The 18,246-nt window shown below is 40.1% G+C and overlaps 1 long non-coding RNA gene across 1 annotated transcript in view; it reads right to left on the minus strand.

Annotated features, from left to right (window-relative positions):
- LOC136794511 (uncharacterized) overlaps positions 1-7,955 on the minus strand; it is a 44,935-nt gene extending 36,980 nt beyond the window's left edge. Inside the window, exon 1 of the long non-coding RNA XR_010841417.1 lies at positions 7,817-7,955. This is a non-coding gene — a long non-coding RNA (uncharacterized lncRNA). The remainder of the gene's footprint in view (positions 1-7,816) is intronic.
- Positions 7,956-18,246: the final 10,291 nt, after the last annotated feature.

Consider the following 18,246-nt stretch of genomic DNA (forward strand, 5'->3'; position numbering starts at 1 on the left):
GGGTACCATATGCGGCTAGTGAGAACAGACTTTTGTACCTAAAGGTAGGTCTTGTACCTGCTGGATGATGGGCAAGTCTAGTTCCAGACAGCAACTTCTTTATTACCCTAACCCACTGTAGTTACCATGACTGAATCCCAAAAGAGGAGATTCTTTTCCTTTATGTTTAAACTCTACCTGCCCTTCAGAATCAACCTTCCTTAAATAAAACCAAAGCAAAGTAAATCTTGAGCACTCAGATTCCCTTTATTTTGTACCTCCAAAAACCTTTGGTTACCATTCTGCCAGTAGTCCCTAAGGCTCCAAATACTAGAAGCTCTATCTAGAACTAGAGGGAAGGCTGACAAACCCCATCACACAAAAGAGAAAACTCTAAAGGAAGAAATGGGTAGTATATTCTACTTAATATTGCAAGAGATGTTTGGGGGCTAAATAACATGGCAACCTCAAATAACAGCTACCCTTCTTGCCTGCATGAAACAGTGAAGTTCCTGTAATATATCTAATCCAAAAGGGCTTTCCCACTTTTTTTTTTTTTGCCTGTTTCTGAAATTAATTTAGTTGGCTCCCCATTCTCCTTAAAAATACGAACCACAGGGCTTCCCTGGTGGCGCAGTGGTTGAGAGTCCGCCTGCCGATGCAGGGGACGCGGGTTCGTGCCCCGGTCTGGGGAGATCCCACATGCCGCGGAGCAGCTGGACCCGTGAGCCATGGCCGCTGAGCCTATGCTCTGTAATGTGAGATGCCTGCCTACCGCAAAAAAAAAAAAAAAAAAAAAAAAAAAAAAAAAAAAAAAAATACGAACCACAAATGTTTCTTGTATTAGTCAGGGCTCTCAATTGTAATTTATAGAAACCCAAATCAAACTTGCTCAAGTCAGAAAGTTTTACTTATTGGTCAGTGTTTGCAGTAGCCTCAGGGATGATTGGATCTTTGTTTAGATGATATTATCAGGAATCTCTTTTCATCACTTTGGGGTTTTTTTGTTTTGTTGAGGTATAGCCAATGTACAATATTTTGTGTACATTATCCCACTTTGAATCCCTATAATTCAAGTACAGTTGATCCTTGAACAACACAAGTTTGAACTTCATGGGTCCACTTATACCCAGATTTTTTTCAGTAGTAAATTATACAGTGCTTACATGGCCCATGTTTAGTTAAATCCGCGGATAGGGAGGGTTGACTATAAGTTATATGCAGATTTTCAACTTGGTGGAGGGTTGGCACCCCTGACCCCCATGTTGTTCAAGGGTCAAGTGTAATTGAAATTGCCTTGATTTCTTTTTTTGTGTGTCTTTTTAAAAAAATTTTATTGAAAAAAAAATTTTATTGAAGTATAGTTGATTTACAGTGTTGTGTTAATTTGTGCTGTACAGCAAAGTGATTCTGTTATATATATTCCTTTTCATATTTTCCATTATGGTTTGTCACCGGATATTGAATATAGTTCCATGTGCTATGCAATAGGACCTTGTTGTTTATCCATCCTATATATAATAGTTTGCATCTGCTAATTCCAAACTCTCAATCCTTCCCTCCTCCACCCGCCTTCCACCTGTCTTGATGTCTTAATGAGGATTGTTTCCTATGTAAATCTTGCCCTAGTACCACACACATATAAATACACAAATAGTAATCTCTTGTAGTTTAGACTTTTGGATCATTCATAGATTTAGCAAATTTCTAATAATACTGTAAGTGCTCAGTGAATTGAATTCCCTAACTTAAAAGGTAAGGTATTAAGGTGAAATATAATTCATACTATAACGCTATGAAAATTAGCTTTAAAATTCTTGGCTTCAACTTAAACAGATAAGGCAGTAACCTTTGTCTTTCAAAGACTTCAAAAGCAGCATTTTTTTTTTTTTACCTCTGTACAAGGTTTTCTTTTTTTTTTTTTTTTTTTTGTGGTACGCGGGCCTCTCACTGTCGTGGCCTCTCCCGTTGCGGAGCACAGGCTCCGGACGCGCAGCCTCAGCGGCCATGGATCACGGGCCCAGCCGCTCCGCGGCATGTGGGATCCTCTCGGACCGGGGCACGAACCCGTGACCCCTGCTTCAGCAGGCGGACTCTCAACCACTGCGCCACCAGGGAAGCCCTTCTTTTTTGTTTTTAATTGTAGGAAAATATACATTACACAAAATTTACCATTTTAACCACTTTTAAGTATACAGTTCAGTGGCATTAAGGACCATCACCATCCTCTGTCCCCAGAACTTTTTCATCTTCCCATACTGAAACTGTCCCCATTAAACATTAACCCCCCATTCTCCTCCCCTAGTCCCTGGCACTCCTTCGTATTTTCTGTCTCTGAATTTGGCTACTCTAGGGACCTCATAGTGGAATCATACAGTATTTGTCCTTTTCAGTCTGGCTTATTTCACACGAGTATAAATAGGTCCATCTATGTTGCAGCATGTGCCAGAATTTCCTTTTTTTAAGGCTGAATAGTTTTCGTGTGTGTGTGTGTGTGTGTGTGTATACACACATTTTGTTTATCTAGTCATCCATCAATGGACACTTGGGTTATATCTGTCTTTGGCTACTGTAACTAATACTGCTGTGCACATGGGAGCACAAATATCTTTTTGACTCCCCAAAGCAGCATTTATTAATAAGCCCCCATTTCCTTAAAAATTCAGTTTTACTCTCCAAAATGTAATTCACCTACAACTCTTGAAAGAATCCAACAGCTATGTAAATCTAGGTGCCTCTGGAGCTTATGCATGTTATTTACTTTCACTTGTTAAAGTTGGTAATAACTGCACTGTTAATTAGTTACAATGGAAAGAATTCTGAAGCAGCTATCAAGAGACTTGTGTTCTTCAACTAATTAATTGCCGTAGATAAGTTCATCCTTCTTTCTTGGCCTTAGTTTCTTCGCTTACCAAATGAAAGGGGTTGAACTAGAATGAGCTCTAACGTTCTTGTCAAAGAAGTTAAAAATTTTAACCTAAATAAAGATTAGGGTGATGATAAGATGTGCTCAGTTTTTTGAAATATGTGGATTTTTCCCTTGGAAGCCAAGCCTTTTTTTTTTTTCTTTATTGAAATATAGTTGATTTACAATGTTGTACCAATTTTTGCTGAATAGAAAATGACTCAGTTATACATATATATACATTCTTTTCCAAATTCTTTTCTATTATGGTTTATCACAGGATCTTGAATATAGTTCCCTGTGCTAGACAGTAGGACATGGTTAAGACAAGCATTTTTTTTTTTTTGGCTGTGCCTCGTGGCTTGCAGGATCGTAGTTCCCCAACCAGGGATCGAATCTGTGCGCCTTGTGATGGAAGCACGAAGTCCTAACCACAGGACCACCAGGGAATTCCCATAAGCCAAGCTTTTTACATTAGTCTTTTACCATAATATTTTCCAGCAACCAAATGATAAAATTTATAAATTGCCCCATCGTGGATACTTACTGGATGAAAGGAATGAAGTGCTTTTTTGGAAGGGAAATGTACATTGGAAAAACTAAAATATGTTTGGTTATGACTATGTTGGAATCTAGTATAGTTGAAGGCATAACTCAAGCGTCAGGCAGGTTACAGTGGAAATTATTGACTAATCCCCAGCATCTATTTTCCTCTCCCAAGTTGTACCCTGATTTTCTTTCAGGTATCCACTTTTTCCCTACATAATCCATATACTTAAGTAAAAGCTGATACATCTCCAGCTTCAGGAGTGGACTTGTTTTGTTTAAGATAGTTTTTTGACCCCAATTCACATAGGAAACAGATTTTACAATATAATCTAGGTGTGGGCATGTGTGAGCACCAAAGTTTCATAGAACAGTACTAACCCTTTGTATGTACAATGTAATCCCAAATATATTTAATTTTTTAAATGATGAAAACTCAAAGATTAATTTCATAACCCATTCTTAGGTCCTGATCCACTGTTTGAAAAACACCAGTGAGTGTAATGCCATTGCCCTTACAAAATTGTTCAAGGAACCTGGCTGTAAGCCTGTTAAGGCAGTATTGCTCTGGCCACAGTAATTGGCCCAGGAATAGCATGTGACCCAATACAGGCAAGTGAAAAGCAAGAGCAGTATTACAGGGCCTTTGACAAAAGTTGCTTCCTCACTCTTAATGAATAGATAAATACCCTGTGTACTTGGGAGCCCTGGAGTTGCTGCAACTCTTTAGCTACCAGCATGGAGATAAAGCCAGTACGTGGGGGGGCGCTGGGGGGGCACAACCAAAAAATTAGAAATTAAACCGGAGCCCTGACTGAACCAAACTTGAGCACATTCCTGCCTTTAATTTTTTTGTTGCCTAGGCCAATAAAACTCTTTATTGTTTAAGACCCTTTACATTGGGTTTTCTATTACCATAGACAAAATCATCTTAACTAATATAGTGGTCTAAAGGGAAAGCAGTATAAAACTAGAATTTACTGGTAAACTTAGCTGCAATGATGAGTCTCAGCCCAAACTGAAATAGTCTGATCTCTGGTTATTCTGCCATCTACCATAGTGCTATCACTCAAAACTCTGCCACTGGCAATATTTTATAGACCAGAAACTAAATCAGCACATGTATTGACATTATTAGATATTATCAAAAATGCCATTTCTTTTCATGGCACAACTTGGTAATAAATGGTTTTTTGGTTTTTGGTTTTTGTTTTTGCGGTACGCGGACCTCTCACTATTGCAGCCTCTCTTGTTGCGGAGCACAGGCTCCAGACGCGCAGGCTGAGTAGTTGTGGCTCACGGGCCTAGTTCCTCCACGGCATGTGGGATCTTCCCAGACCAGAGCTCGAACCCGTGTCCCCTGAATTAGCAGGCAGCTTCTCAACCACTGCACCACCAGGGAAGCCCTGGGCCTCTTTTTATCCCATAAAACACCATGCTGTACTCCTTATGGCACTGTTTTGTGGCACAAACTTGACAACTATCTAAATTTGAGGGCATGCAAAATATAATGGTGATTATCTTTTGATTATTTTTTTCTCATAAGGAAATATATTGCATTAATCAAAGGCTTATGAATTATAAAAATACCCAGATTTGGCTTTCATTATGTTTCTGTTGAATGAAGGGATGAATGTTGAGTCTCCAAGCCTTATCTAGTAACTTTTCAAGTTGGCTGCTAAATCATGTCCTTGTTGGTGTCGTAACTCTTTCCTATCCTTCCCCTGTCCCTCAAGGAAGAGGATCCCAGAATTCTTAGAGGGTAGAGAAGCAAAAGAGACTCACTCATCCTTAGGAATATCACTGTTGGAACTATTTGTTAATTTTTAATGATTTCAAGACTTCATATAAAGTAGCCCCTACCTCTCTTCCCAAAATAATGTAAAGAGAACTCTGGTCTGAATGGTACAGCATTGGGGTTGGCCTGGGATGATAGAGTAAGATTTTAGTCCAGGGCTTTTCTCCATGCTACTAAAACAATATCTTAAAAGTCACTCTGGATATCCATTTCTAGAGCACTTCGTGGGTCTTAGGCAATTAATTCTGAGGTAGGTTATATAACCATGTTACAGCTATGGAAGAATTAGGTGCCTAACACTTATGAAGTACTTTGGGTTTAGAGGGAGGCTTTAAAATGCAAAATGTTACTTTTACTATTCTACATGTATAAATGAAAAGTAAAGTAAAAAGTCATGGTATATTGTCAATTGTCAAGTACTTCTGGAGTCTTTAAAAGGTCCCCAGATACAGTCAGAAACATTCATACACCATTTTCTTTCTCAACCAAGTACCTATTTCAAGAGGCAGCAGTGAGAATCGCTCTAGAATACATCCACCTTAACAGCAACTCACTTTTCACGTAGCCCTCCCAGCATTTAAATATACATATGGTCGATCAAAGCACCATGAATCAACCAGACAGCTGTCATCAGGAACTAAGCCAACATAACATCCCTTTTCAGGAAGGCTTTGGAAACAGTTTTCTTTCTGACAGTCAAACTGTGTACTTGTTCTAGAAAACAAGCTACTCTCAAGGCTTCAGTGTCCAGTCAGATACAATAGAGAGCTCTAGTCTGTTATGGGCTTGCAGTTCTGAGTCTTACTGATTTCACAATATATTGACTACCAATTAGGATAGTCTCAGTGTTCCTACAAGCATCAGATAAGTCCGTCACTCCTTAAATTGTGCAACACCAGTAAACTACATATTCTATTTTTGCTTAATTTTGTATTCAAGAAAAAAAGCAGACTTTCATCAACTAAACTTTATGCCAAAACATGAGAAATGAATAGAGCTTATGAAACAAAGCCCTGAAGTTCAAGACACAAACTGTTATGAAAATCAATGAAGAATTGTTTGGTGTAGGTATGGAGGATTTATCTAGTACTTAGCCAATCAAATACTGAAACAACCATGCCTCTGCTTTGTATTACATCACTGCTAGTGAAATTTACTCAAATCAGGACAAAGTTGATGATAAAGGAAATGTTGCATTTCCAAGTCATAAAATATTAAAAACACACTACTCCAAAATAAACAGGAGATTTAAATAATGAAACATTTTAATTTTCATTTCCAATTGCATAAAGAGGAATGTAAACTCCATGGGGGCAGAGACCTTGACTTTCTTATCTACCTCTGTATTTTCAGGGCCTAGAATAATGTCTGACACCTAATAGTTGTTCGTTAAGTGTTAGATGTCGACCTGGTAATGATGAGGAAAGGCTAGGTTTGAATCTCAGCTCTGACACTTTCTAGTTGTAGAACCTTGGACAAGTCACTTAAATTCTCTTGAAGCTCAGTTTCTTCCTCTGTAAAAGAGGAATAATATTTTAGTCTCTTTTTCTAATATGTGCTTTTTACAGCACCACCAAGCAGTTATCCAATTCTCAGCAGACACTGACTGAGGTGTCATACAATTTAATTCAATTCTGACACTGTTTACCTGGAGATAGTGTCAGATCCTACAGGTTAAGGGCTCAGTCAAACAAGAATCCCCACCAACCCTCCTTCAGACACCAATAGCAAGTACAGGTTAAATTGGAGGTTCCCATGACCCCCTCTTCCTGTTCAATTTACTAGAGTGGCTGACAGAACTCAGAGAAACATTTACTGGTTTTATTAAAGTCTATAACTCAGGAACAGCCAAATAGAAGAGATGCATAGGGTAACTAAGGTATATAGAGGAGGGACTGTGGAGTTTCCAAGCCCACCCACGTGAACTCTCCCCCTAGAAGGCCGCTCTCCCCCTAGAAGGCCACTCTCCCCACATGCCCACGTGCTCACCAACCCAGAAGCTCAACTCCTGTGGTTCAAGAGTTTCTATAGAGCTTAATCTGTAGCCCTCTCCGACCTTACCCTTCTCAGATGTCAGTGGGTGGGTGTGAAAGTTCCAACCCTCCAATCACTTAGTCTTTCTGGTGACCAGCCCCAGCCCGCAGTTATCTAGGGGCCCCACCCTAAGTTACCTCATTAGCATAAACTCAAGAGTGCTCAAAAGAGACTCCTACTGAAAGACCAAAGGCGCTCCTATCACTCAGGAAACTCCAAGAGTTTTCTTTGGATGGCTCTGTGCCAGAAACCCAGGACTAAGACCACATACATTTCTTAACACACAGTTTTACTTATATCCCTGCTCTGAGAGTCAAATAAGATATGTATCAAAAGTCACTGTAAAACTCTATAGCATTATTAAAAACCATTATTCTAATGCTATAACCAACAATGCTGTAACAGAACATTGCCTGGTAGAGATCCTTACATCTGGCATCGTGTGTGTGTGTGTGTGTGTGTGTGTGTGTGTGTGTGTATGTATGTATATATATATACACACACGATGCCAGAAGCTTTTTATTCATTTTTAAATTATATTCAGTATTAGTTACCTGTTGAATAACAATTTATTGGCTGTAAAAAACGTATTTCCTCACAGTTTCTGTAGGTCAGGAATCCAGCTGCAGTTTAGCTTCAGACTCTGCTTCAGTGTCTCCCACGGCTGCAATGAAGGTATTGGCCAGGGTTACAGTCATTTCAAGGCTCCACTGGGGAAGGAGCCACTTCCAAGCTCACTCCTGTTGCCAAGATTCAGTTTTTCACAGGCTGCTGGACTGAGTGGGAGGCTGCCCTCAGCTCCATGCCACGTGGGACCTCTCTATAGTGCTGCTTACAACATGCCAGCTGGCATCATCGAAGTGAGCAAGTGAGAGAGTGCCAGTAACACAGCAGTCACAGACTTTTATAACCTAATTTTGGAAGCGTTATTCCATCACTTTTCTTGTGTTCTATTCATTAAAGCAAGTCACTAGTGAACCAGGATGCAGGCTTTCACCAACCGAATCTGCTGGCACCTTGACCTTGGACTTCCCAGCCTCCAGAAGAACTGTGAGAAATAAATTTCTGTTGATTATTAAAACTAAATAAATAAAAAATATTTTTTAAATGCAAGTTACTAGATCCAGCCCATATTCAAGAGGAGAGAATATTACACAAAGGCATGAATACCAGGAGGGAAAGAGCACCTTGAGCCATTTTAGAAGGCTGCCTTCTACAGGCTTAGAGTGTTCAAGTTGCTTATCTAGTTTCACAAAGGTAATAAGTAGCAAACCTGAGATTCCAAATCACATCTGCATGATTACAAAGCCCACAGGATTTCCATCTACTACTCTTCTCCCAATGAATACATAGGAATAATAATAGGGTTAGCATAAACTTGTCTAGAAATGATTCTTTCTAAAGTGTTAAAAATCTGTTTGTTCTCTAGGATAGAAAAAGTCATCTCCATCCTAATTGTTCTTCCTAGGATTTTTCATCCTAATCATTTTTGTCATAGCTAGGACAAGTTAAACTTTTTTTCATTCGTGCTCCACAGTACCATAAACTCCAAATTAGTGATATAAGAATTTTCATTATTTTAAAAAACCTGCAAAGTGTAAGTTACCTCTCAGCAATACTATCTAAGGAAAATAATCTTGTGGACACGCTAGGGTTACTAATAGACCTTTGGAGAGAGTATCTTTCAATTGTTAATTTATTCAGAGTCATGGGAAAGGACATAGACGCTTGTAAATAACAATAAAGGTGTGTACAAGGAGCTCTTAAGTTCAGAAAAGAAATATGGTTAAAGAAGTATGATTCAAAGAGGAAAAAACAGTTTGAGTCTTGAAACATGAAAAGCATGAATCTGAGTTTGCCAGGTGACCAGGACACAGAGTTATTTAAAAAAAAAAAAAAAAAGCATGGCCTAGGATTGATTATAAACAGATTTGGAATTTGGGGGATTCCCTGAAAGTCAGAGGGCAGATGGGATCAGAATGGCAGAGCAAGAGTCAGACTTCAATCTGAGAGGCAAATGATACAAGGAGTTGGGGCGTGGGGTGGGGGAAAGGCACAATGTCCTAGAACAACCATAAAGGGTAACTGGGGAATGGAATTCGAAACTTCTGGTTGGGTTGGCTTCTCAGTCCATTCACTTTTCAAAACTAAGGTTATCCTGAAATGGTATTTTACACTAAACTGTCACAGTGACTCTGGAAACTTGGGGCAGATAAGTCAGGCAGTACTTCAGGTGGCTACATCCAGGAAAGGAAACCTCATTTCACACACAGAATATCAGCCACCGGTATGCACCGTCCAAGATTACATTTTATCCCTTCCTCACAATCATCAGAGCAAACTATGATAAACTGAAACTACCTCAGGCACAGAGAACAAGGAATACCAAGATGAGAACAAAATCAAGAACAACCAGGGCTTCCCTGGTGGCGCAGTGGTTGAGAGTCCGCCTGCCGATGCAGGGGACACGGGTTCGTGCCCCATTCCGGGAGGATCCCACATGCCGCGGAGCGGCTGGGCCCATGAGCCATGGCCGCTGAGCCTGCACGTCCGGAGCCTGTGCTCTGCAACGGGAGAGGCCACAACAGTGAGAGGCCCGCGTACTGCAAAAAAAAAAAAACAAAAAGACCAACCAAATAACCCAAGGAAGACCAATACCATGAAAGGGTGACACTAGTCAACAAACAAAAGAACTAACACCCAAGCAAGTAGTTATTAGAATAAACAGAGGATCTTGGAAACAATAATTGTTAATATCTATCTAGTGCACACTAGGTGTGGTATCAGGCATTGTTCTCATGTATTTTTTAAAAAATATTTATTTATTTATTTGGCTGCGCCGGTTCTTAGTTGCAGCACACAGGATCTTCATTGTCGAGTGCGATATCTTCATCGTGGCATGCGGGATCTTTAGTTGTGGCATGCGAACTCTTAGTTGTGGCATGCAAACTCTTAGTTGCCGCATGTGGGATCTAGTTACCTGACCAGGGATCGAACCCAGCCCCCCTGCATTGGGAGCGTGGAGTCTTAGCCACTGGACCACCAGGGAAGTCCCTCTCATGTATTTTTTAAGATTTAATACTTATATGGAGTATCCCCAGAGGAATATGAGAGTATTGCATCTAACTTTCATGAAAAAGAGCTAGTTTTAAAGATGGTTGAAAAATTAAAAGACAGTCTAAACAGTAATTAGACTCTGATGAATAGCAAAATGAAAGAATAAGCTGAAGAATTATTTCAAAAGAGCAGAGATATGGGGGAGAGGTGATTTAAGAAACATGCAAGATAAATACAGAGATTTCAGTATCTCTCTCATAATTCCAAAGAAGAGGTAACAGAAAATTGTAGGGCAGCAATAACTAAAAAAATAATAGCGAAAAATTCCTGGTATGACTGGTATAGTTTAGAAGAAATGTTTAATGCCGTTTAATGTATTTAAAAAATAAACATCATGTAAGTGTGTCATATTTTTGCCAGGTTGCACCTGAAATTTCATCACTTTATTATATGTGTTTCTAAGTTATATATTCTATATGTTTTCATGATAATTTGCTTTATTTAGCTTTTTATTTTGAAATAAATTTAGGCTTACCGAAAAGTTGCAAAAATGGTACAAATGCCTTTCACCTAGCTTTCTATAATGTTAACATCTTATATAACCATTGTACAATTATAAAAATTAATAAATTGGGCTTCCCTGGTGGTGCAATTGTTGAGAGTCCACCTGCCGATGCAGGGGACACAGGTTCGTGCCCCTGTCCGGGAAGATCCCACATGCCGCGGAGCGGCTGGGCCCGTGAGCCATGGCCACTGAGCCTGCGCATCCGGAGCCTGTGCTCCGCAACGGGAGAGGCCACAACAGTGAGAGGCCCGCATACCACGAAAAAAAAAAAAATTAATAAATTAACACTAGTGCAATATGATTAAACAACAAATGTACTTTATATAAACTAGGAGAGAAAATAAGTCAATGGGAATGATTAACATAAATATATATATATAAAACAGAACAAAGGAGGTGGGTTACTACTACATTCTCATTTCCACAACTGGTCTTGAGGTTCTGTTTACAACATCCTTCCATCATCATCTATCCCATATTCATTTTGCCAGCATCCATAGCTGGTTGAAATTTTCATATGATGTGGTGATCTTCATTCCTGAGGAATGAGTCCTTGGTGGTTCTGTTTGAATTGGATTGCTGTAGTCTCCTATTGACTTTTACCACTGTATATGGCAATACTAGGAAGCGACCCAAAGCATCCCCTGGGTTTGAGACAGTCTCATCCTTGCTCCCATTATGTTGTAGCAATCAGATTTCCCCTTGATAGCAAGGATAAATCATCCCAGCGTATGCTGAAAACTCTTTTACCGCCCCTATTATTTCAATGTCAAGAAGAGCCCAAAATAATTAATTAGTAGTATAAACTTCCAATTAAGTGGAACCATGATTGGATTTTCTGGGGAGAACTTTCCTTTCTTGGGCCTTTAAATGGGCAAAGCTCAAAGTCGTGGGAATAGAAAACAAGACATTTTGTGAGTGGATTCGTAAGTAATAATAGTGGGAGTTGTGTATCTCACTCCTGGGCTCCCCAGCTCACGTATTGTAGACAAGGGAGAAATAGCACTCTGTTGGTCGCTACTTCACAACACATAATGCTGTGGGACAAGAGTTGGCAAACTTTTTCCTGTGAAAGGCCAGGTAGTAAATATTCCAGGCTTTACCTTTAAGGGCCACTTATGGGATCTGTCACATATTCTTTGATTTTGTTTACAACACTTAAAAAGTATAAAAGCTATTCTTAAAGGCTGTACAAAAACAGGATGTGGGCCTGGTTTGGCCCTCTGACTGTAATTTGCTAATCTCTGCTATAGGACAGCAACCTAACTTTACAAAGTGTCCCCCTCCCTTTTGGTGCTGGAACTGAGTCTTCCAAAGACCACTGAAGAGTTCTAAAGACCAGCTGCCACTGGATGATGGGGATATACCAGTAAAACCAGTGAGTCCTGTATGCATAGTATTCTGGGTCACCAGGGATTAACACCATTGTTCAATAATCCCTTAAAGGTCAAGATGGTTCTCTCCTTCCCTCAACCCTTGTGCACAATTTTACTCCAGCAAATAGCTGTATATCCCTTTGGGGGAAGAGTTGGAGAAAGATCTACACATCATACTTTTTGATGTTGTGACAAAGTCCTTTCTCAGAGGTACCTAGCATGCTCTGTATTCAGAGGCCTCTGGGTCTGTGAATTTTCCAGGACTAGGAGATGGGTGAGGGCTATTACTCTTATGGTGTCTCTAGTCAGGCCTCTATTTTCCCAACCTAGAGTTTTTCAATTACACAAATATTTAAGTCCTCAGGGAGCTACTCATCTATTTTGGTGCCAGAGATTCTATGATCAGTTAACCATCACCAAAGATCTCTGTAGATCGATGCTTTCAGTTACAATTCTGTTATTACTTTATATTGTAAGTGTGCCCACTGTGTTTATGGTGGTTATGTTCTGCTACCTCATCTCTGCTATCTCAGGATCTCTTACCATCATTGAAAATAGAAAGCCCAAATGGCATTTCTTCTTTTTTTTTTAATATTTATTTTTTTATTTATCTTGGCTGCACCGGGTCTTAGATGTGGCACATGGTATCTTAGTTGTGGCATGCGGGCTGTTAGTTGCGGCATGCATGCGGGATCTAGTTCCCCAACCAGGGATTGAACCCGGACCCCCTGCATTGGGAGCACGGAGTCTTACCACCTGGACCACCAGGGAAGTCCCTCAATGGCATTTCAATGGCAACACATGGAACATTTATCCCTAGAGGACAGCCATTACAGTAATGTTCAGGGTTGCTAATGCTGTTCTCACCAAAGTATTTCTTCACACTTCCGGTGAAGAGAATGTGTGCTCTAAGCTCTTTTGGGGATACAGGGGCTATGATCTAATATAAATAACAACCCTCTTCAACGTTGCTTTCTTCTCAAAATTTTGGAGCTTGTCTTCAACATTATATCAAGAAATTTATGGCAACCCAACTTTATTTAGTTTCAGTCACCAGTCGAGTCTAGTTTTTAATTACCCAATTGAGCATAACTAGAACCACTCTTAGATACCCAAACTAGTACTTTGACTCCAAAATCTCTGGTGAGTGTTCTCAGACCAATAATAAATTCTTCTTTCCTTGGTCCTGAACCCTCATAATCTATTCCTACACATATTCCCCAGCTTTTTGCTAATGCAACTTAGCAAAATCTTGCCATTCTTCTTGCATGTAATCTTTCTCTTCCTAGATTTACTTTGTCATTGGTCCCCTAGGGCATGCTAGGTTCTGACTCCGTTTATAGGTTTGGAGTTAGTGAGAAGACACAGGGTAGAAAAGAAGGAGAATTGATATCCCTGTGCAAGATGAGGTCTACATTATCTATTACTGTAAACAAATTTCCTAAAATTTAGCAACTGAAAATTACAAGCATTTCACACAGTTTCTATAGGTCAGGAAACTGGAAATGGCATAGCTAGATGGTTCTGTCTCAAGTTCTCTCATGAGGTTGGTGTCAAGATGTCAGATGAGGCCCCAGTTATCTGAAGGATCTTCTCTCAAGATGGCTCTCTCACTACCTGGCAAGTTAGTGCTGGTTGTTGGCAGAAGACCTCAGTTCCTCACCATGTGGACTTCTCTATAGTACTGCGTGAGTGTCCTCACAACATAGCATCTAGCTTTCCCCATATCTACGAGAGAACAAAGGGGAAAATGCAATATCTCTTATGACCTAGTCTCAGAAGTCACACACCATCATTTCTGCAATATCCTTTAGGTTACAAGTTCGGCCTATTCATTGTAGGAGGAGACTGGTTACCATAAGGTCTCTATTGGGTTTCAAGAAAGGTAAGATCAGCCTCATTGGGGGAAGAAGGGAGCTGTCTCTGCAGGCAAGGGACACTCAGTGGAGTTTGGCAACATAGGACACCATTTTTGGAATACTACACTTTTCTAGGCAGTACCCTAACTTCCACATTCAGAGATCAAGTGAGGTGGTTAATTCTACCTCTGTCATAATTCAGCATTTTACTGAAAAACATTCTGCTTCTAATTTTTGGTGTGTTAGACCTGTAGCTATAAGAGATAAGGGATGTTTTTAGGACACTCATAGAAAACCCCTGGTTTTCTAAACATGCCCTGAGCTAAAAATTTGAAATCTTGAGCCTATAATTTTCTTTAACTTTTCTAGCACAGTTAGAAGCAGCCTACACTGTCCCTGCCCTTGTATTCCTTGAATCTTCCATAATGGTCTAACGTAGCAGCCAGATGGTCCACCAAAGCCTTGCCTTTAATAGGCACTTCATTCCAGATGACCCAAGATGATAACTTTTTTTAAGCAAAAATGGAATATATTTTCTCATGTAACTGAAAAGTCTCTGGATAGACCTGAATCCAGGGACTCAAATCATGTCAATAAGAATCCATCCCTTGCCATCTCTTGGCTCTGCCTTCCTCTGTTGTCTTTATTCCCAGAGAGACTCTCCATGCAATGGCAGAGATGGTCTCTGACTTACATTTTAGTAACTTAGCGATCCGTAGTTGAATTTTTTTTTTTTTTTTTGGCTGCACTGTGCGGCATGTGGGATCTTAGTTCCTTGACCAGGATCGAACCTGCACCCGCTACAGTGGAAGCTCAGAGTCTAAGCCACTGGACCGCCAGGGTAGTCCCCATAGATGATACTTTAAATAGCTGTTTCTCCATTATGTGTCGTGGACTAACAGTGTCCACTAATAGTAACCAGATCCTCACTACCTTCAGATACATCCGGTTCATATAACTCTTCTCACATTCCCATTTTCTGGAAATTCAGTTGTTTACAACTTTTCTTATTACTGTGTCAGTCAGTGTTCAGTTGCATAATACAGAATCCAGTCTAGTACAGGCAAAAAGAGGTCTAAACAAGGAATTGAGGGCTTACAAAATCACTGAAAGGGCTGGAGGGGCAAGCTCTAGGTCCTGCTCCTTGGAACAACTTCCAGCCCTCACAAGCACTCTGTTTCTACTGTGGTCAGAAATGTTCCCACTATCATTGCTGTAGGAGACAGTTGCCATTGATTATCACCACGGAACTGTATTACCTTCACCACTGCCGCTGCTGCTGTTTTAGGAAATTGCTAGCTCCAGATCCACACACATCGCCTCTGCCAAATTTGTACAAGCAAATTAGACCCGATGTATTTTTCCTCTCTCCTCACATGGCTCAGTTCTGTATTCATTTCTCACAAGATGCATCGAACAGAATCACATTGGAATCCTAACTGGAAAAGAGTCTGGGAAATGTCACTTATTAGCTGTCCAGCTTCATAGCATATTGTGTACATCAAATATTATTAATCTGTAGAATTGTTAGTTGCATCTGCTATATTAGATTGAGAGTTCTTTAAGAATACAGATTAAATTTTATTCATATTTCAGATACCCAGCCTTCATCAGTGCCTCCCTTAAACATAATCTCACAATTAAATACAATACGACTTTACAAATTTTATGAAATATTTGCTAAGACCCTTTGTATGTCTGAGTAGAGACTTGTCCTTACACAATCCCTCTTTCAGGCAGAGTCTACTCATTTCCTCCACCTTTACCCCTTACTGAAACTGAAATTTCCTTCACATCATTTCCTCTATTATCACAGTTGGAATATCGCATGGTAATTGGAAGGATCAAGGTTTTGGAGATCAGACAAATTTGTGTTTGAATTTTGGTTTGTTCACTTAATAACTCCACTTAAACTTAGCTATACAATGACAATAGTAATACTTACCTCACAGAATTGTCATAAGGATTAAGTGAGATAATGTAGTAAAGTACCTGGCATATAGTACACACTTCAGAAGTAGTATGTAATACTATTAAAATGTTTTCTCTTACCTCTTACATGTAACTCTGGAGTTGGAAAGAACATAAGAGTTATCTAGTCCATCTTCCTAATACCCATGGATAAGCCCAAAGCTAAAGGAAGTGAAGTTTTATATCTGTTTCTACCTACCCCACTCTTCACGGCTTGACTGGCTCATCTCCTATGTATTGACATAACTGTGTCTTAGATCCCTCATAGATACTTGTTTGAGTAGATTTTTATCTTCCCTTTGAGTGAGACTTAGTATGGAATTATCTTCCCCGTCCAATTGGCCCAGAAATAGCTATCTAGTCCTGACCATTGGACATTGAGTCTCAAGGACAACTCACCCCATATGTCTCATTCTGAAAGGGAAGCTTTTATCTGGCATTCTAGAGTCCAAGACCTCCCTTCTAGATACCAGAATGTACGATTTGGATGCCAACTTTTTATCTCATCATAACTGTAGATCGGCCCATTTTTAGATAATGAATCTCCCCTCCCCTATATTGCTGAACCTCCCTTTGCCATCAGCCAGGTTCAACATGGTGGCAGGGTCTAATGCAGTGGTTTTCAACTGGGTGATTTTTTGCCTCCCAGGGGACATTTGGTAATGCCACAAGACATTCTTGGTTGTCATAGCTGGCGGGAATTTTGCTGCTGGATCTAGTGGGTACAGGCCAGGGATGCTGCTAAACATCCTATAATGCACAGGACAGCCTCCTACAACAAAGAATTATCTGACCAAAAATGTCAATAGTGTCGAGGTTGATAAACTCTGGTCTGATTTTAGTCCCCAGTCTTATACCCTAAACCTTGTCTTGGAGTGTCATAACTCACCAGGAAGTTCTAAAATAGGACATCTTTATAATGATGTCATCCCTTATCACTCCTGCCCATAGCAACTTCTTCCTCTGCCTTCTATAAGGCTTTATTCATTTATAGTCTCCTAACAACCTTCTTTTATTTCTTCTGTGTTTGTACATTGTCTCTCCAAATAGGCTATAAGCTCTTCAGGACAATAGTCCGATCTCCCAGTTTTAATTAATCCATTAAAAAAGTTAAAGAGCCTGAATTCAGACCAAATCTTTCAGAATAATCCCACTCTCTGGACAAAGGTCCAGAAAGAAGAATAGGGTCCTTATCGAATTGAAATATTTAACCCACTTGAAGTTAAGCAAATAAAATCTCCTTGGCTTTATGGATCTCCATCTATTTCCACCCATTCATGAGAGTTCTTGGTTTTTATCTGGGCTTTTGATTTCTTTCCTTTGAGAATTTCTCTTCTGCTTATGCATAATTGTTCCCTTCACTAATACCCATAGCAATTTGTACTTCCTCTTTTATAACATATCACATTTGAATTTTTCAGTGTCTTTCTTCACCAAAAGACTTTTTTTTCTTTTTTTTTGTTTTGCGGTACGCGGGCCTCTCACTGTTGTGGCCTCTCCCATTGCGGAGCACAGGCTCCGGACGCACAGGCTCAGCAGCCATGGCTCACGGGCCCAGCCGCTCCGCGGTACGTGGGATCTTCCCGGACCGGGACACGAACCCGTGTCCCCTGCATCGGCAGGCGGACTCTCAACCACTGCGCCACCAGGGAAGCCCCAAAAGACTTTCAGATACGTGAAGACAGAGACCATTTCTGCCTTCTTCATTATTATATCCATAGCACCTTAGCACAATGTCTGACACATAGCAGGTAATTTCCCTTGTTGTTAGTGCATTTGACAATTTTGTTTTCAAAGTGAGTTTTATTAAGACACACTGGATTTCAAAAGGAAGTTCAATAAAGAAACTACAAAAAGGAAAATTCAAATTTAGAAAGTATAGCCTCCTGTTCTAACACAGGTTGATTGATGCCCAGGCTCATGAGATTTGTACCACAGCCTATTTGAGGGTGCCACTCACCTAGAGTGACTCCTAGGTGCTATTCACTTCTTTTGTCCCCTTCCTTCCTTGAAGTCTTAGACATGTAAGCCCCGGGGAAAATTGTACATGAATTGATAATGGGCTCTTTTTTGGATGAAGTGCTGTCCTTCTTTTTCACCTGGTACCTATCAGCAGTTTATCTGTGCATCTACATGTAGATCCTGAGCATCTACAT

Source organism: Kogia breviceps, chromosome 7 (genome assembly GCF_026419965.1).
Source record: "Kogia breviceps isolate mKogBre1 chromosome 7, mKogBre1 haplotype 1, whole genome shotgun sequence".
Classification (NCBI taxonomy): domain Eukaryota; kingdom Metazoa; phylum Chordata; class Mammalia; order Artiodactyla; family Physeteridae; genus Kogia; species Kogia breviceps.